This window comes from Akebia trifoliata, unplaced genomic scaffold, assembly GCF_017979445.1.
Source record: "Akebia trifoliata isolate Shusen 1 unplaced genomic scaffold, ASM1797944v1 Contig00805, whole genome shotgun sequence".
Taxonomy (NCBI): Eukaryota; Viridiplantae; Streptophyta; class Magnoliopsida; order Ranunculales; family Lardizabalaceae; genus Akebia; species Akebia trifoliata.
The window spans coordinates 1-19,577 of record NW_028237225.1 but is presented as its reverse complement, the minus strand read 5'-3'; the positions used below and the strand labels follow the sequence as shown (position 1 = coordinate 19,577).

Below are 19,577 nucleotides of genomic sequence, written 5' to 3'. Positions count from 1 at the left end.
AATAAAGTTAGAGTCTCGTTTCTCGGACGCTAGCTAAGATTTACATGAACTTAAATTATCCTGTTAATTCATTCTATGATTCAAATAAAGCTGGAGTCTCGTTTCTCGGACTCTAATTAAGGTTTATAGGAACTTAAACAATCCTGTTAATTCATTCTATGATTTAAAAAAGTTAGAGTCTCATTTCTCAGACTCTGACTAAGGTTTACAGGAACTTAAACAATCCTGTTAATTCATTCTATGATTCAAACAAAATTAGAATCTCGTTTCTCGAATTCTAACTAAAGTTTGTAGGCACTTAAAAAAACCTACTTATTCTATGATTCAAAAAAAATTCGGAGTCTCATTTCTCGGACTAGAACTTATTAAAGCCACACTTCTCGGGCTAAGGTTTGCAGGCACTTCAAGAAACCTACTCATTCTATGATTCAAAAAAAGTCAGAGTCTCATTTCTCGGATTCGAACTTATTGGAGCCATGCTTCTCAGGCTAAGGTTTGTAGGCACTTCAAAAAACCTATTCATTCTATGATTCAAAAAAATCGGAGTCTCGTTTCTCAGACTCTAACTTATTAGAGTCACGCTTCTCGGGCTAGGGTTTGTAGGCACTTCAAAAAATCTACTCATTCTATGATTTAAAAAAAGTTGGAGTCTCATTTCTCGGACTCGAACTTATTGAAGTCAAGCTTCTCGGACTAAGGTTTGCAGGCACTTCAAAAAACCTACTCATTATATAATTTAAAAAAGTTAGAGTCTCGTTTCTCAAACTCGAACTTATTAGAGCCACACTTCTCGGGCTAAAATTAGTTAAAGACTCGGTATTATCGAGCTCAAAGTTTGAAAGATTAGGCCTTTATTGACTTATTATGCATTTGGATTCATAATTATCATTGGGCTTCGCCAGTATTTTAGACTTTTAATAGGATTTTCTTTTTGATCATATGATTAAGAATGAAAACTTTGGAATCACAGTTATTCTAAAAAATGCCCTTATTTCAAGGTTGGCTTCTAACTGAAACTTGACTATGAAACTGATGAAATGGATTGCACTTAGAAAATATGAATGGGCAACTATGGACTCTGATATATGACAGACAGAAGAATTGACATTCCTTTAAATTCAAGACTCTTAAGATTATCATATGTGCAATAAGGAATTTGGTCAATTTCTTTTGAGAAATACTTAAGCTGAGCTTAAAATCTTGATGATTATTAGAATAGAAGATCTTTTTTTTCAAAGTGGTCAATGGTTCTACATTTTTCTTTGGCGAGCCCTTGAACCAGTAAACATATTCTTAACTATCCTACAATGTTCAAAATGGCTTCTGAGTTTTGTCGAATTCAACATTATTTGTGTCGAATGTTGTGGCATGAATGATCCTACATTTCCTAGTCTCTACACAAGCTTCTTTTTAAAATTTTCTTATTGATGAGACATTTTTCCCTATTTGATAATGTCCTAATTTTTGTCTAGATCACCTCTTCAGATTTTCAATTTAACAGGTTTTGTTTCTCTTTTTTTGATGATGCCTTGATTTTTACCTAAGTTGTCTTTTCAAGTTTTCAACCTAACAGGCCTTCCTTTTTTATAGTTATGCCCTAACTTTTACCTAAGTCGCCCTTTCAGGTTTTCGACTTAGCGGACTTTTTTGTCTCGATGATCTTGAATAACCAACTCAACAACTTCCTTTTGACTTGTTCTTCTCAATATGATTTTGTCTTTTTTGTTTGCCTTAATTTTTTTCTAGGTCACCTTTTCAGGTTTTCACCTAACGAGCTTCTCTTTCCAACTTATTGGTTCCCTGCACCTTAATCGAGTCAATTAGCATTCAAGAGGACTTAATAGGTGGGTTTAGGACATGATTTAGAAAGAAAATGTATAAAGGCTCAACTTTCCTAAAATGCCCCTAGTCTGATATTCTTTTTTTTTCTAATACCCCTAGTTTGGCATTCTTTTTTGTAAATTCTTTTGACTTTTTTTTAATGCTCTTATTTTGGCATTATTTTTTTTTTCTGTCAATTCTTTTTATTCTCTCTTTTTTAATGTCCCTAGTTTGGCATTCTTTTCTTTTAAATCTTTCAATAGGGAATTTTCCTTTTGGATGACACTTTTCTTAAGAGAATATATTTTTTTTTGTGACCGGGCCTGAAGTAACTTCTCAGGTTGCCTACGTATCCCAAATATTTATTTTCTCTTTTGGGATCAGGTCAAAATGTAGTTCATACAAGAATTCCCTCCTAATGTTGGTTGGTGTGGTTTAGAAAGAAAAGGCTATTAATTTTTTTAGAGGTTACAAGGAGCTAAAGAAGAAGGTTTTCTTTTCTTGGTAAGACAGGAAAATAGTTCGACCAAAAGAAGGCCTCCTTTGGTGAAATACTATTTGATTTGGTTAAGGTTTTAGGAATTTGATGTCTTGATTACTTTGTCAAGTAAGTTTTTCTTTTGAGAAGGAGTAATCTTCAGTTTTTTCTGAGAAAGAGTAATCTTCAGTCTTTTTTTGATAAGGAGTAATCTTCAGTCTTCTTTTATGAAGTTGAGTGTGATTAAGTTCTTTGTATTTGACATTGACAAGTTCAACCCTTTCCAAACTTCAAAAAAAATCTTATATTCTTTTACGAATGAGAAGTTTTCTCTCTTGAGTGAAAAACATGATAAATCCCTTCTTGCAGATCTTAACACCTTTGTTGATGGTATCAACTACATCATTTTTGACCGATAATCTTTGATTTTGAAGTTCACCCGTCATTTTATGCCTCGATCTATATTTGGTGCAATCTATCAATATGTCCTAATGAGACCATGCAGGAATGTTGTTGAATTTCTCAAGAAAATTATTATTCTCCCATGTTCCCCTGAGGATAATGTAGTATCCATTTAAACTTTTTGAGTGTACTCTTTAATTCTAATTTTTATCAAGCTTGATCAGTAAGCCTTGAGTCATTCATCATGTCAAATTTTATGTTCACATCATTATTGCACGCAAGATAATCAAAAGCTTCTTTATTTTATTGGACTTAAAAAACATAGATTGACAAACTCAACTAAAACCTAAAAATTAAAGAAAGACTAAAGGAACTGAAACGAACAATTAAATTAGAGACTGGCAAAAATTGAATTGAAACTAAGAGAAAACTCAGGGACGCTTATCTACAAAGCGGGGAGGTCCTTTTGGGTGGATGGAGTACTTGGATTTGATATTGGTACTTTGACTAGACACTCTTTTGACGGTCCCAAAGTAGCATAGATGGCAGTTTAAAGTGTTTGGGAGCAATTATTACCTGAGTAGAAATACATCGAGATCAACCATTGATTTTGAAGGTTTGACTCTTAACCACATGATTAAAAATTTGATATAAATTAGCCCAAGTCCAGTGGAAAATATCGAATCCAAAAGCACTATAAATCTATAGTGACCAAGAAAGTGAAACAGATTAGTCACGGTCTACCCCTGGTTGGGATAGAACCTTCGATCAAACAAATTAATTTGACCATAAGATCGAATCTTTTTGGTACAAAATAGGCTAAATCTTTGAAAGTAAAATCAATTGGTCCAACCGGTTTGGTGTTGATCAGTTTAATCTATTTGTTGATTAGGCCAATTGATTTACATTTCATACATTGGGTTGGACCGATATTGCGGGCTTAGTTTGAACGGTCTAAATCGGTCCACCCACTTACTTGTTGATTGGATTGAATAGAACAATCCGGGAATACCCATAGTCGGTTTGAGTCGTAATCTATAGGAAGGTTCCTAGACTCTAGGTTTACTATATGTAATGCAATTTATCTGGCCACCCTTGCCCAAGTGCACCTATATGCCTCTCGAGCGTACTCAATCAAACGGTACATGGTGACTTAGTTTGATATAATGTATAAGTGATAATCTAAGAATCCAACTCAAATCTCTAAAGTCAAAAGTAGCCAGTTTAATCCCTAGTTGAGAGGTGGAGCACGATACTGAGCAAGGACACTCTTAAGTCACCTCTCGTCTAGAATAGATGTAATATATCCCCTTTGTACCGTAGTACATCGGGGCAGGATCTCACTTAGGCACTAATTTTTACCAAGAAGTGTAGTTTGTAAATTTAGATTAACTTTTATATACCGTATAGGTACGAATCTAGGGTTAGCGACCGGGACATGTGACTTTATGGCTTACAATAGGACAAAGACTCAGGTCGCTCTAGCATGGGTGCATCGATATACCTTTCAGTGTCACCTAATCAAACAGTACTGATGCCCCAGTTTTATATACCCTAAGGTACGTGAGTGGAGTTGTGATTTTTATGAATGACATCGCATCTTCGAAGAGACCGGGCCACGCACTAGTGCCACGTTGGCTATAAGGGACATGCAATGCAATAAAATAAACGTGCTAGTGGTGTGTACAAAATAGGGTGGGGTGTGCCCGGGGCATTTTTCAGATAAATAGGTCCATGGGCCTAATCAGATCACAAGAGTATGGATTTTAAAAAAATATGATCATACAACATAAATATCCAAAGTATCAAGATCAAGATTAAGGCATGCACATCATAGAGATACATCAATCAGATCATGGCATATTAGATAAACAATCAATCAGGTTAGTGCAATATAGAACGGAAGTGATCAATTAAGATAACACACAAATAATCAATCATTGAGATAGGCACAAGAAATTCTTTTTCTTTTAAGGACATGCATGAAAAATCTTTGGAGAACATTGGCTAACTTGAATAACTCATAAGGTTCCAAATTTTACTAAGGGTTATTAAGCCAACGTGGTCATCTCATAGATAATCCAATACTAGCCTTTTTAGATTTGATGGAAAAAATGTGGATCCGAGAGTAAAGATAAATCCTATAGGATAAGAAGGAGAATAAGAAAAGAGAAACATTATTCACATTATAATCTGTCGAACAGTACAGAATAACTAAAATACTTTAATAGTTTTTATAGTATTTTTATTTGTTTTTTGTTGCTTGGGTTGGTTCCCAATGCGAAAAAAAACCCAAATTTGACGGACAAAGGGGTCGAATTGGCATCGAATTTTTCATTGTCAAATTTTTTTAATCAATGAGCCGAAACTATCAAATTAATGAAGGATGGGAGAAATTTGACAGCTCTAAGTTGTCAAATCTAGGAATATCTAGAATTTTGACAATCCTATAAATTTTTTTGTCGAATTTTCTTGTTTTCACATAGTGACCTATCCATCAAAACTGAATAAATAAAAAATTTGCATAAAAGGACTTGGCTCTTCAATACACGACTGTGTAACATCCAAGACCTCATGGGGTCGTTAATATTGTCCAACAAATTCATTTTTCAATGATATACCTCCGCATTTCATCTTTTAGTGAAAAATCAAAAGTAAATTGTTCTTTTATATAATAAATGTTTGTTTACATAATAAATACTAAGGGTATTTAAGTCTTTTGATTTAAATATTTTTTTTCTAGTAATTGTTTTGGAAAACAATGGCAATATAATAAATGCATTTATTAAGGGCATAATAAATGTATTTATTTATTTATTTTTTGATAATCTGGTATCCTTGTAGACAATGGATCGGGCCAATATCTGGGCTTCACCTAATCTATAAACCATGGTGTAGACACCCCATTTTTGCACTCGCCTGATTAATCAACTCGCCAACTCGATTGCAACGGTTCCCAATGATGGATGATTATTCCAATGCTATATTTTGTTACAAGATATGTTTCAGAAATCCGGATGAGGTATCTCAAATTAACAAAACTGTAGAAACCACTTAACACTAGGAAAACATAATCCCAAAAATATAGAAATCATCATCTTGCAGACAAAAAGAAGTTTCACGGTAAAAATCACTAAAAAATGATCAAATTACCAAAATACCCCTAACCTCAAAACATCCCTAGAGCCTACATTACGCTTAGAAAAACTCTTTCAAACACATAAAATAACAAATCGAAACCAAATAAATCATTTTGCCAATTTTCACAAAATTTGATAAAATTACGAAAATACCCCTCATAAAGTTCACAATCATTTCGCATAAAAAATTTTCATAAATGACACAAACCAATATTCCCATTGAATTCCTTACGAAAAATCAATTCCGAAACATCCTGGAACATCAAAAACCGATTTAAAACGCAAAAAATCGTCTTCGAGGGCAAAATGGTAAATTTATAATTTTAATAATTAAAATTTTTCGAAATTAATAATTAAAACATTAATCCTAATTTAAAATAAAGTCAATCAAGTAAGACTTAAGTCAAAATCAGTCAAGTAAGACTCAAGTCAAAATCAATCAAGTAAGACTTAAGTCAAAAAAAATAAAGTCAATCTCATAAGACTTAAGTCAAAATCCTAATTAAAATCAAAACCCTAATTAATCTAATAAGACCGAAGTCAATCCCTAACCCTAATAGAATTATAATTAAACTCTAAAATTACCTAATAAAATTCTAATTAAACTATAAAACTATCTAATATAATTCTAATTAAATACCTCTATAATTCTAATTAAACAATAATTCTCTCTAAAAGAATTATAATTAAACACTAACTCTATCAAAACAAGCACTCAAAAAAATATATAAATAAGGGTTCCTACAACCTATTTTCGTATCAAAAAATAAATCCTAAGAAATGTAGGTTAAAAAGATTCCCTAGCCTCTCATAAACTCTAATTTTGAAGTCCTAACTCCTTACCTAACATCCATACCCCAACTTTAGCTCAAAAAATACTTAGAAACTCCTAAAAAACACCCATAATATCCATAAACAAATCAGAAATATTCAGATCTAAGAAGGAGGTACTTCGTCTTAGAGGTCTGAAACGAATCCAATGACAGAACAAAGCGATGAGTACTATACGAAGAGCTGTTCTATCAGATCTGAGGGAACAAAACCGTTACGTGGCAAAGGTAAATATTTTTATTTTTATTTTATTATTATTTAGGTCTTTTTAGCAATGTAATTATTTTTGGGAATTAGTAGAGACCGACGTTTACCGGGCGGGGTTGGTACCTAATACCTTCCAACCCCGTAACGTGATCCCCGGACCCATATTTTTCTTTCGTAGATTAGTATTATTTTTCTTTTAGAGTTAGTGTTCGGTTCCTAGACCGTAATAACTAGGTGGCGACTCCCAAACCTCAAAGGTCAAAAATGGATCCGCGTACCCCGCGGATCGAGGGTGCTTTCACATGGTCTTGTCCAAATACTAGTCTTAGGGCATGTGCAACGCCCACACATCACACGCACCAGGTAAGTGAGGGTGTGTCCTCGCTGGTGGCCCTTGAGGAATTAATGCTTATACTTAGTATCAAACTAAATGTATTTATTATGTAAAAGACTAATATACCCTTATCTTTTTCACTAAAAGACAAAATGAGGAGGGGTATAATTGAAAACAAAAATTGTTGGGGAATGCTAGTGTCCCCATCTAGTCTTAGATGTTAGCATTCTCATATTTATATCCCTAGAAAAAAAGCAAACAAAGAAGAATGTTGGATTTACTTGTCACTAGCTACCTGCCACTTTCATATGTAGTAGTGACATTGTTTAATACTTCTTCTATTCAAGTAAATGATTCATTTATACTAATTCAAAACTTAAAGTCTTGAATAATATATATACATTCCTGAAAAAAAAAAATATGTTGCAGTTATTACTTGCTATCAGCTATCTGCTACCCTCTTCTGTAATAGTGACATTATTTACTGAGCTCATTTCTGGGCCATCTAAAAATAAATCAGATTCTATTGTAAACCCAGGTTGTCTTGGAGTAGGAAGATGTGTGGTATCCATGCCAAGCATTAGAACTACAGTAGACACTGTTGGTCGCTCCCTTGCATCTTCTTGTACACATAAGAGACCTATACGAATGCATCTCAATACTTCTGAGGTAAAGTACGAGTCTCTTAATGTTGGGTCCATTAATTCTATTTCCTTACCTTCGTTCCATAATCGCCATGCCTGAAATAATATTGATCCGTCTTCTATGATTATTAAAATGAGTTCATAAATAAAGAAAAGGATCCTACAAGTTATGAAATACTATGTACTTACAAATCCCACAAGGCTTAATGATTGTTCATGAAGATAAAATTGGTTAATTCTCTTCCCGCTCACGATCTCCAAAAGTAATACCCCAAAGCTAAAGACATCCGATTTCTCAGAGAATCTCCCTTCCATGGCATATTCCGGGGACATATATCCACTGCATTTTACCATTAAGGATTCAGTGGATAGATTAAGGAAATAAAAATTGTTCAAATCAATTAGTTTCACCCTTTTTAATTTATTTCTATATTAATTAATTAGAAGGATAAAAGTACCAACTAAGGAGAAATTTTAGGCTATCAAGAAACTAGTACTTACTATGTTCCTACAACCTTGTTAGTATTTGCTATAGTTTGATTTCCTCCAAAAATCCTTGCCATGCCAAAGTCTGAAATTCTGGGATTCATCTCATCATCCAATAAAATGTTTCCGGCTTTCAAATCTCAATGAATAATTTTTAATCTTGAATCTCAGTGTAGATAGAGAAGACCTCGAGCGATCCCTTCAACAATGTGGAAGCGTTTAAGCCAGTTCAGTTGCCCTTGTTTAGTTGGATCTGGTCCATTTTTTTTGTCCACCAGACAATATTAGCAAAAGTTGAAATGATTTTGGAAATTATTCATAAATAGTAACCATACCAAAAAGAAAAGAATCCAAGCTTTTGTTGGGCATGTATTCATAGAGTAACATCTTCTCTTCCCTTTCAATGCAGCACCCTAAAAGCCTAACTAAATTCCTGTGTTGAAGTTTGGATATCAACATAACCTCATTCTTGAACTCCTTCAAGCCTTGTCCAGAGCTTTTGGAAAGTATTTTCACTGCTATTACTTGACCTCCTGGTAGCGTGCCCTGAGATGGCAGTAAATTCATATAAGTTATTTTGAATTGTCAACTCCCTCAAATTTTATTAAATAAAAGACTACCTCACCTTGTAAACAGGGCCGAATCCCCCCATTCCAAGCTTATTTGCATCGGAAAAATTATATGTAGCATTTGCAATTACTTTGAAGTTGAATATTGGTAAATGTGGGGCGTTTCCTTGTTTCGAAGCCTCTATGGGCATTTCTGCCTCTGTGGTGTCTTTGCAATTTTTGGCAGTTCCACGAAGATCAAACAGGTCCTCTATTTTTCTTTTTGTTCCTGTTGTTGGGAAATTCAATATATAATCAACATCCCATGGTACTATCCATGGAAAACTGTATGAATGTCCCCTTATACTTGGGGAAGGAGTAAGACACGCCATCTTGACCAACATTTTGCATATCTAGTGATTTTGTACCCACATCAGAATATTTCTCATTTCATGCAAACAACATTATTTTTCGTTGATAAGATCGATATATTGAAAAGATGTCAAATGACAAGAGAAAAAGGATCAAAATACCTATATATAATAATAAAGGGGAAATACAAAATTGCACTATCAATTTATGTTGAACTTATTGATTCATAAGATGAAACTATAGAAAAGAGTGATTGAACAAAGGTTAAAGCAAAACAACAAAATGAGACCAACCAGTTTCAGATGACTTAGTACCATTTCATTCTATCACTTAAAAATCCATCTTGCACTCTATTGGTATGATTGCATTAAAAAAAGTTTCATACCTTCTGTGTTTATATAGGAGAGAACTTAAATAACTAGTATGAGAGTAAATGGAGAGGTGATGACTGCGTATCCAACTATGTACAATTGGATGTATCTCAACCTTGACTCCTTAGTTATTTGCTCTAATTATAAATGAAGTAAATGCTCACGCTAAGGAGCGTGTACCTTGGCATATGTTGTTTGCATATGATGTAATGATTGTCGATGAAACTAAAGGATTCAGCCGAAAGCTAGAATTATGAAGAGAAATGCTGGAGTCCAGGCCAAATACTTTAGAATAAGCAGAATCTAAGATCAAGTACATGGAATGTAAATTTATGACAAACACACAAGATGTGGTATCCAGTAGAAAGTTGATTGATTATAAATACCCAAAGAGACCGCTTTCATTGTCCGTAAGATCATATTTGGACAGTTAAAGAGGACCTGCTAAAGTGCATGTGATTGACGTAAGCCGATTAAATTAAAAAGAGGCTTTATAGCATGATAAGATGATGGACTATGCTTTATGGAGCGTAATGTTGGGCTGTCATATATTATCATATCAACAAATTGAGCACAGTAGAGAGGAGGATATTGGATGAGATTAGTAGACAAGACTAAAAAAAGCAAAATTAAAATGATCATATTTCAGAAGATATAGGGGTGGCTTCAATAAATGACAAATTAAAAGTAAAATGATAGTGTAAATGAATATGAAGATGCTTTCAATAACATAAGACATGCTCTAGATAGGGTGGAATGGATGAATAGTAGTAATTCCTTTTATTTTTTTTGAAATAAGATATCCGTGTCTCTTAGAACACTCGACTAATGCTCAAGATAGGCGCAATCCCCTCTGCCACATACACAACAAGTAATTTTTGGGAAAAATAGATGAGGGTGGCCCCAAGGAGGGTTTCGAACTTCAGACCTGCACTTCCTTAGGAGTGGCCTTAGCCACCTCACCAACCATTTAATGTAATATGTATGTGAGTTTGTGAAAAAACATTCCATAGCTTAAAAAAAGAAAGAACCTCATGTAGGCACACAATTTGCATCTATTTAGAATTCAAGTATTATCATTGATCTCATGGTCAACTATATGGGTCCATCTCACAGAGGATTTCAACATTCATATCCATGTAAAAGTGTGAATTTCACAATTATCAACAATGCTTGCCATAATCCTAAAATTTTAAGGGGGTCTCATTATTTGACCCTATTTAGTAGGAAGTATAACATCATAAATGCTTTTCATACCTATTAGATGAATTTACCTTTTCTTTTCTTCGTCCACCTGCTTAAGATAAATATTGACGATGCCAATATAATTATACCAAATATGATGCTTGATATGATAACAAATCTTGGAACTATTTTCGTTCGACCTGCAATTTGAATAAGAAGGCACTACGTAAAACTGTAAAATTCGACATGGAAATATGATGGGCGAAAGCCCACAAATTTTAGAACCGAATTTCGACGGCCCAGGCCCATTGAAAATTTTGTTGTTTCACAGATTTGGCGGCTAGCTTAGAGTTGAATTTCTCTCATTCTCCATTAATTTGACCATTTCGGTCCGTCAAAATAAAATGGACAACTTGATTCATCAAATTTTATGAAATTTAAAGGTCTTGGGCTGTCAAGTATGGGCTTTTTTTTCACTTTGTGATGAGGAAGTGTTTCAATAAATTAATTGTATTTCCATGAACTAAATTTTTCCACCAATAAATCTTTACTATTATAATGAAAGAAGGCGGAGTAGAAGTGATTCAATACCAAAATTTGGATTCCAAAAATACATATAACTTAAGATTTAAATTTAATATTTTCAACATCATCATCTTATGACTCATATCAAACGTTGAGGATATGATATGCTAGTATTTTCTTTTTCTTTTTTTAATATAAGTAACATAATGAGTTATAACCAATTTTTGCTAGGAAAATTAATTATGAAAAGCATCTCTCTACTTTGGTAAATAGCTAAAGAGTTAATTCGCAGGTGTTGAAAAAGGAATAAGTCCATCAAATATAATATGAGTGAGTGGTGACTAATTGAGAACAAAGTATGAAGAGATGATGAATGAGTTTCAAATTGTAATTAGTTTATATTATGTATCGACATTTAATCCATATATGTATAGGGGCATGTTAACATCCAAGACCTCATGAGGACGTTAACATTCTCCGCCAAATTCACTTTCCAGTAATACCGATATCCATTTTGTCTTTTAGTGAATATACAATGATATCTTGGTCTTTTACATATTTTTGTCACATACTTAAGTTTCTCAATAACGATTGTAATAATTTCATATGATTTTTTTTATCGTGAATGACGAATGTAGAATGATATACTCTTAATTTTAAACTTTAAGATGTATTTTTCAATTTATTCCAACAATTTATAACAAAAAAAAAATGAACTAAAGATTCTAAATATTTTGAAGATTTTTTAGTAACTTTTGATTCGATGTTCATTTCACAACTATGATATATGTATTTTGGGTATTTTGAGAAGTAGTCATTATACTCTAGCACTCTTTGTATGCTCTCAATCACAGAATTGTATATCCTTTACTTCAAAATACATAAGAAAAATAGTTATGATTCTGTAACTGCCACGTCAAGGAGCTTACAAGGATCGTTTGAAAAAGAGTGTTAGATTATCAGTAGTCTTTGAGAAGATATATCCAATTTCAAAGTTGGAAAAATAAAATTGAAAAATCTAGACCACATTTATAGTATTGAGTTCAGTACCTTTTATTGTCGAGTTCAAGATTTTTATTTTTGAACTTAACAATAAAAATCTTGTACTTGACAATAAACTGTGGGGTAAATTACACTTTCACCCCCTTTGATTTGGCATAATCATATGTCGCCCCCTAACGTTTTGACAATTGCACCTACCTCCCCTATATATATCTAACGGATTCACTTACCCCCCTTTCTTCTACTTGCCATCAACCAAACATAAAAAAAACTGTTTTATTACCTTTTATTAATATCATTTCACCCTTTTTAAAATATTATTCTTTTTTATAAAAAAAAATTATGTTTCCTTGTGAATTATGTTTAAACAGGACCAGTTTTATAGTTCCAATTTTTATTATTTTTATTATTTTTTTTTTTTTATGTATAAAAAAAAAGATAAAATGTGAGGGTAAATAGCATTTGAACTTTAACATAGTGTGTAAAGGGGAGGTAAGTGCAATTATCAAAATATTAGGGGGCTAACATGGAATTAAACCAAACCTACACAAGGGGGTCAAAGTATAATTTACCCTAAAAAGTAGTGAACTCAACAATAAAAAGTGGTGTACACAACATTGTAAATGGATCCAAAATTTTCAATTTTTTTTTTCTTTTTTCAATTTCAATGTTGGATATATCTTCACAAAATACCCAAAATGCATATATCATATCTGTGAAATGAACGCTCTAATCAAAAGTTATGAGAAAATCTTTGAAAATTTTAAAAACTCAACTTCGTTCTTCAAATTTTTATTTCATATAAATCATCAAAATAAACTATATATATATGGGGTTCCGTAGACACATAAAGCTACTCATAAAGCTACAACGTTTTTTTCTTATATGATTAAAAAGGTTCGGAATATGCTGATTTTTTGTGAGGATGATCTCTGTGGTGAGGGTATCATCCTTGCAAAAAATCATTCCATTCTAAAACTTCTAACCCTATCAAAAGTGATTTACAAAAATTGGATGGTCTAAAAATTTTCAACTTGTAAACATGGGGCTAGAAGTTTCATAATGGGCTGATTTTTGACGAGGATGATCTCCTCATCATAGAGATCATCCTCACAAAAAATCAGCCCATTCCAAACATTTTTTCCCATATAAGACAAAATGCATTGTAGCTTTATGTGTATACAGATCCTAATCCATATATATATATATATATATATATATATATATATATTCAAAATTAAAAGTATATCATTCTCCATTTGTTATTCACGATAAAAAGAAAAATCGTCGAAAATGAGTGCAATCAACATTGGAAAACCTATGTGTGTTAAAAAGATGAGAAAAACAGTCATTTAGGTATTCCTGAAACATTATAAAAATAGATGAGGTTGAGGGACCATTAAGAAAGAAAAAGTTCACTAAATGGACTATCAATCTACCACCCAAAAGTTTGGGACTACCTAAATAGAAACCCCTCCTACAGGGTTTATTAAGTAATTTTACCTTTATAATCTACTGGAAGGTGGCACATTAAGGGCTTTTTTATAATTTAAATTATTAATTAAGTAGATTTTGAAAATAACATAATATAAGACATTTGTATAATTTAAACTAAAAGGGAAAATCACTTAAGAAACCTTGTAGGACGGGTTTCTTTCTAAATAATTGCTGACTTTGGGTGGTATCTTGATAGTCCCTTGAGTAATTTTTTTTAATATTTAAATGGTCCCTCATATCCCCTTATAATATTTTTTGGCGTACCCACACTACCCTTTTCTCATCTTCACATGTTTGGGTTCTTCAATGGCGGTTACGATAATTTTAGACGATTTTTTTATGGTGAATGATGAATGGGTAATGATATACTTCTAATTTTTGACATTTAATATATTTTTTGATCTATTTCGACAATCTATAACAAAAAATGACGAACAAAGTTGGGATTCTAAATTTTTTGAAGATTTTGTTTTAACATTTCATTCAACTTTCTGTTTTTCAACTATAATATGTACCTTTTAGGTATTTCAAGAAGATCTATCTAGTGTTAAGGTCGGAAAAATAAATAGAAAAAGAAAAAAAACACATTTGTAGTGTTGAGCTCAACACTTATTTCTGTTGAGATAAATAATTTTATTGTCAAGTCCAACATTTTTGTTATCAAGTTCTCGACAATAAAAATGTTGAACTTGACAGTAAAAAAGTTTGAAGTCAATAATAAAAGTGTTGAAGTTGACATTGGAAAAAAAAAAAAAATTGGTGATTTAGACATGTCCCCCAGTGTTTTGATCAATATTAGTGATACACTCATATGTTGTCAAACTGATGACACAGCCCATTTGACCTAGGTTTTATTTAGGAGAATAATAGAAAATGACCTAAATGCCTTTGTTTTCAACCTCAATCCAAAAATCCCTTTAACCTCGGCATTCGATACATCTTCTCGAAATACCCAAAATACTTATGTTATTGTTGTGAAAGGGACACTCGAATCAAATATTAAAAAAAAAAAAAAAATTAGAATCCCAATTTCAAAAAATTTAGAATCAAATATTCATAATTTTTTGTTATAGATTGTCGAAATAGATAAGAAAAATACATTTAAATGTTTAAAACTAGGAGCATATCATTCTCCTGTGGTATTTTAGAAAATCCAAATTTTGGAGTCAAACCACTTTTACTCGGCCTGCCCTCATTATATTAGTGAAGATAATTAAAACAAATGGACTTACCGTTACGATGGGGTGTAACAGTGGGTGGAGGCGAATAGTTGATGTCCAACGGTGGAGGATTGGCTGCAAGTAAATGACGAGTACTAACCCAGTTAAATAAGGACAAAGGGAAAAACTTGTATTAGTGAATTTGAGGGACATTAACAATGGCTGAATTTTAATAATGGTACTTTGGTCCTAAAGGCTGATTCTACATCATATCCAAAAGATAAATTATTTGTTAAGAAGCCCTCTAGATTCTGACAATAATTATAGAGCGGGATATAGAACTTATCCAAATTTTACTTTTACTTATGTTTTTATATTTTTTCTTGATGACTCAAGATCCAATACGGTGTCCCATTCTTATAAAATTGGAACGGTGTCTATATATATGGTACCTGTACGCTTCAGTTTGAGACTAAAACACCTCGATCTCCTAACCAAATCGTGCACACAGCCCAATGTGTGTATTATCCAATCTAAATGTGTCATGTAGGCACCATTCTTATGTATAGGAATGGGACACTATTTTGAATTGCGACTCTTTTTTAGTACTCCAAGGTATTCACACACCTAATAGGGGTGGGGTTGATCCTTGTGATCACATGTCTCAATCTCACAAAAGTTTTTCAATGTACAACAAAACACAGTATCAAACACAGGAATAGAGGGAGCAAACCGCCTCTAGTTACTTTCATGATTGTATCAAAATTTTAAAATTTATAGAAATAAATTGATTTTTTCTAAAAGAATCGTGATAATTTGACTTCCCCATGTAACACACTCAATCGACTCTCCTAGCATGACAAGTTCGGGAACCATAGATCTAAACGCATCGAAATACAAAACTGCAATTCCCCTTAAAAATTTGTATCTCAAGGGTATCGTCTATCTTGAAACATATAGATCTACGGTTCCTGACCTTATCATATTAGGAGAGTCAATTGAGTGTGTCATGTGGGGTAGTCAAATTATCACGACTCTTTCTAAAAGGATTATCCACCCATGTAACTGAATGTACCTCTATAACCTTATTTTCAACTTAGTTACCACTTTTCATAATTTTGTTAGAAGGCATATATGTTTTATTTGAGTTAGCAATAAGGCTAAAAAAAACGTAAAATTGTAAATACGACTTAAGTCCCATTCTAATAGAAACAAACAAATATAGAAAACGATATACCGAATTGCTCTTACGAAACAAGGTCGAAAAATTTGAAAACGTCAGTCATTCAAAACTGCTTATGAAGAATCTTCGTTTCATAAATATTTTAAAAGGAATACTAGTCGCATCAACACTTGAGTTTTTGACTTGATTTAACCCAGGGAACATTTGAGTCTAATTGAGATTTTGAATTTTAAAATCACAAATATGATTGTGTCCCATTTCAGTAAACACTAATAAATATAAAAAGGTGAAATTCCAAAAAAAAGTAAAGAAAAGTTGGAGATGTCCCAAAATAGTATATTATTCATTTTAATTCTGAAACTGGTAAATTTTTTTTTTTTTCGAAATTAAAACATTTCAGTTAAAGTGGAAAAAAATTCTATTTTATAAAACAGTAAATAATTTCCCATTTTATTTTCATGTATACTGTTGATAAGTTTTTGCTTTACAAAACAGTAAATTTGTTCCCCACATTAACCAAAATGTTTTAATTCCATTTTCGGAATTAAAATGAATAATTTACTGTTTTGCAAATTTTCATGTTTTTGGTATAAAAGAGTTTCTATTGCCACACCAAATTTTACTTGGAACACTCCAGGATGTGTTAAATCTTTATTGATGTCACATGAATTGGGGTGCACTCTTAAGTAAAGATGGTGTGGCAATAGAAGCTCTCTTTTGGCCTCACAACTGAGAGCTGAATTGTATTTCCCCCAACAATCAAATGTTTTTGCAACAATGAAACATACCTAATTTCGAAGCTGGCACCTTTACATAAAGATCTTGTCCACCTTGAGAATTATCTCGGAGATCGATCAAATCACCAAACCATACTACGCAACCCTTCCCTCCTTCGTTAATGTCAGAATTCGCATAAGCTGTACAAGAACAACTAGTCCTGCATTCTATTTCACATTCCCTAAGACTCATGCTATTGTTAACGATTGAGCTCGAAGTGTCGGGCAGTTTGATATTCTTCAATTTAAAGAACTCATCATCCTTATTGCAATCAAATTTCACTTTTGGAATAAATCCACCTGACCCGTCTTTCAAATACCAATTCTTTTGGTACTTGGGCTCAAACCCTTTAACACAATAGCAAACAGGCGAGCTATTCATGTCACATATGCCATAAGCACCGCACTCGCTGTAATTGTCACATTGATCATTTGGGGCGGACCATAAAGTGTTCCAGTCAAGATTCTTGCCGGTCAATTGAAGTTGAAGCACACCAGTTTCATTCAAAATCAGCCTTGACACAACAGAATCACTATTAGTTACGAATATGAAATATATCTCATCCTGATTGTGGATGAAACTGAAATTGAAGCCATTAAGGGCCTTCAGTTCGGAGCTACCACTAAATTGGACACCATTCCAAGGTCCAGTTCTGTACCACAAGATCAGTCGGTTCGAAAGAAATAATTCTGGAAATCCATGAGGATCTACACTGTAAGAAAAGTCACCTGTAGATGGGTCATTAGTATTCTTCCATGATGTAAGAAATCGATTAATACCGGTCTTGAAGTCCCACCCTAGCTTCATTGCAGGTAACAATGTATTAGTTGGGTAATCGAAACTCTGCCATAGATAATTCTCATTAGCACCATCATTACTCTCTGATAAAATAACAAGATTTCCTGAATCCAAAAGCATTGCAATTGGGTTCTCTGCCTTGGACTGATTTGTTGACCACATAATTCTGGAATCTTTATTTAAGAGAACAAGCTGGCGTTCTTCGCCCATTTTAAGACATCTGGATGAATCTGTAATTGGGTTGTCTCTGTTTGCAACCCAAACTACAGTTTCACTTTCGACGTACCATATTCCCAAATATCGGTTCTTTGAATTGTTTCTAGGACTGAAGAATCCTAATTTGAAAAGATTTCGTTCTGAAAAGAGAGTCTCACCGTCTTTAATGGATTGTTTAGGAGATAGGGTGGGGGAAGCAATGGAAATATTGTGGGAAAAAAAAAAAAAAATCTGCATTTTTTATCCAGATTTTTGTGACCAAGTAGGGATATTTGAGCTACGATTCAAGTGGGTCCCATTAGTATTTGAGAATGGACCACTTGGAAACTTATTCATCTCATTGAAGAGAATAGTTTCATGTTTTAAGTTGTCAAAAAATCCATTATGGGTGAATGACAAATCAGCTCCAAAGAACCCTATTAGTCATGGTTAGTTGTATGTGGTTTATAAGATTATTGAGTGTTGAGAAATTCTTTAGTCCCCATCGGATAGGAATAAGAAAATTGTCTAGTTCTTATATAGAACTTCTTATATCACTTAAGTGTATATGAGAGAGAGATTTGGATTTGCTCCATTGGTCCAAACTATCCTTAATGCGTATGCGGGCACACGATGCGCGCGCAGGGGGTCAAACTTCTAATTGTTCATTCTCGGGTATCTATCGCAAGTGTAACTTACAAATATTTGAGAAAAATGTGAGTGAAATAAAGTAAAAAATGAGACAAGATGCGCGCACAAGGGATCAAACTTCTAATTGTTCATTCTCGGGTATCTATCGCAAGTGTAACTTACAAATATTTGTGATGCTTCCCATTTTCTCCTAAGAGAAGCATATCAAACACTGGGTATATTTATTGTGTAATGATTTTCTGTACCTCCCTCTAACACACGCCCCTCTACATCCTTGTCATAAAAAAAAATTTTATGTATCCCGAGGCAATTGATTTACTGTTTTGTGATTGGGGGGGGGGGGGGGGGCAACATCATACGATTCATTTTTTATTTATTTATGTTTTGTTTTTTCCCCCTTTCTAACAAACGCCCCTCACAAAATCATAAATCATTTATCTTTGGATACGTTGAATCATAAATCTTTTCCTTGTGTATCCCAAGGTGAATTATCTACGATTGTGTGATGGGGTCGTAGGGAAGCGTTGTCAGAGGGGAGCTGTCGTATTATCGTGGTTCTTTTAAATTTGAAAGGTACGTGGAGCCTTGACTCTTGAGGTTAGAGTCATCGGAGAATGTTGACTTTTAGTCTTTTTGTTTCTTCTTTCTTTGAGTCATCATTTTTCAAATTTGCTGCAAGACAATTTTGAAAAAGGCAGGCCTAGGCTTGGGATAGACCTTGAGCTTGGCCCACCTGTTGGTCGAAGTTGACCCATTAATCAAAATTAGCAAATCAAGCTGATTTTGGGAGTGTAAGTCCATCGAATGGTCCCTAAATCTTCAAGTCAACATTAATTTTTGGCCGGGAGTACGGTTTTAGATATATGGTTTCTAATGTGACCTCTCCATTATTTTAAATACTTTGCAAAACACATACAATAGCTTGAGACTCTCCATCAAACATATGGTTAAGATAAATTAGAAAAACATA

General features: G+C 33.2%; 1 pseudogene; it reads right to left on the bottom strand.

Moving 5' to 3' along the window:
• Positions 1–7,659: 7,659 nt before the first annotated feature.
• On the bottom strand, positions 7,660–18,214 carry LOC147381040 (G-type lectin S-receptor-like serine/threonine-protein kinase At4g27290; annotated as a pseudogene).
• Positions 18,215–19,577: the final 1,363 nt, after the last annotated feature.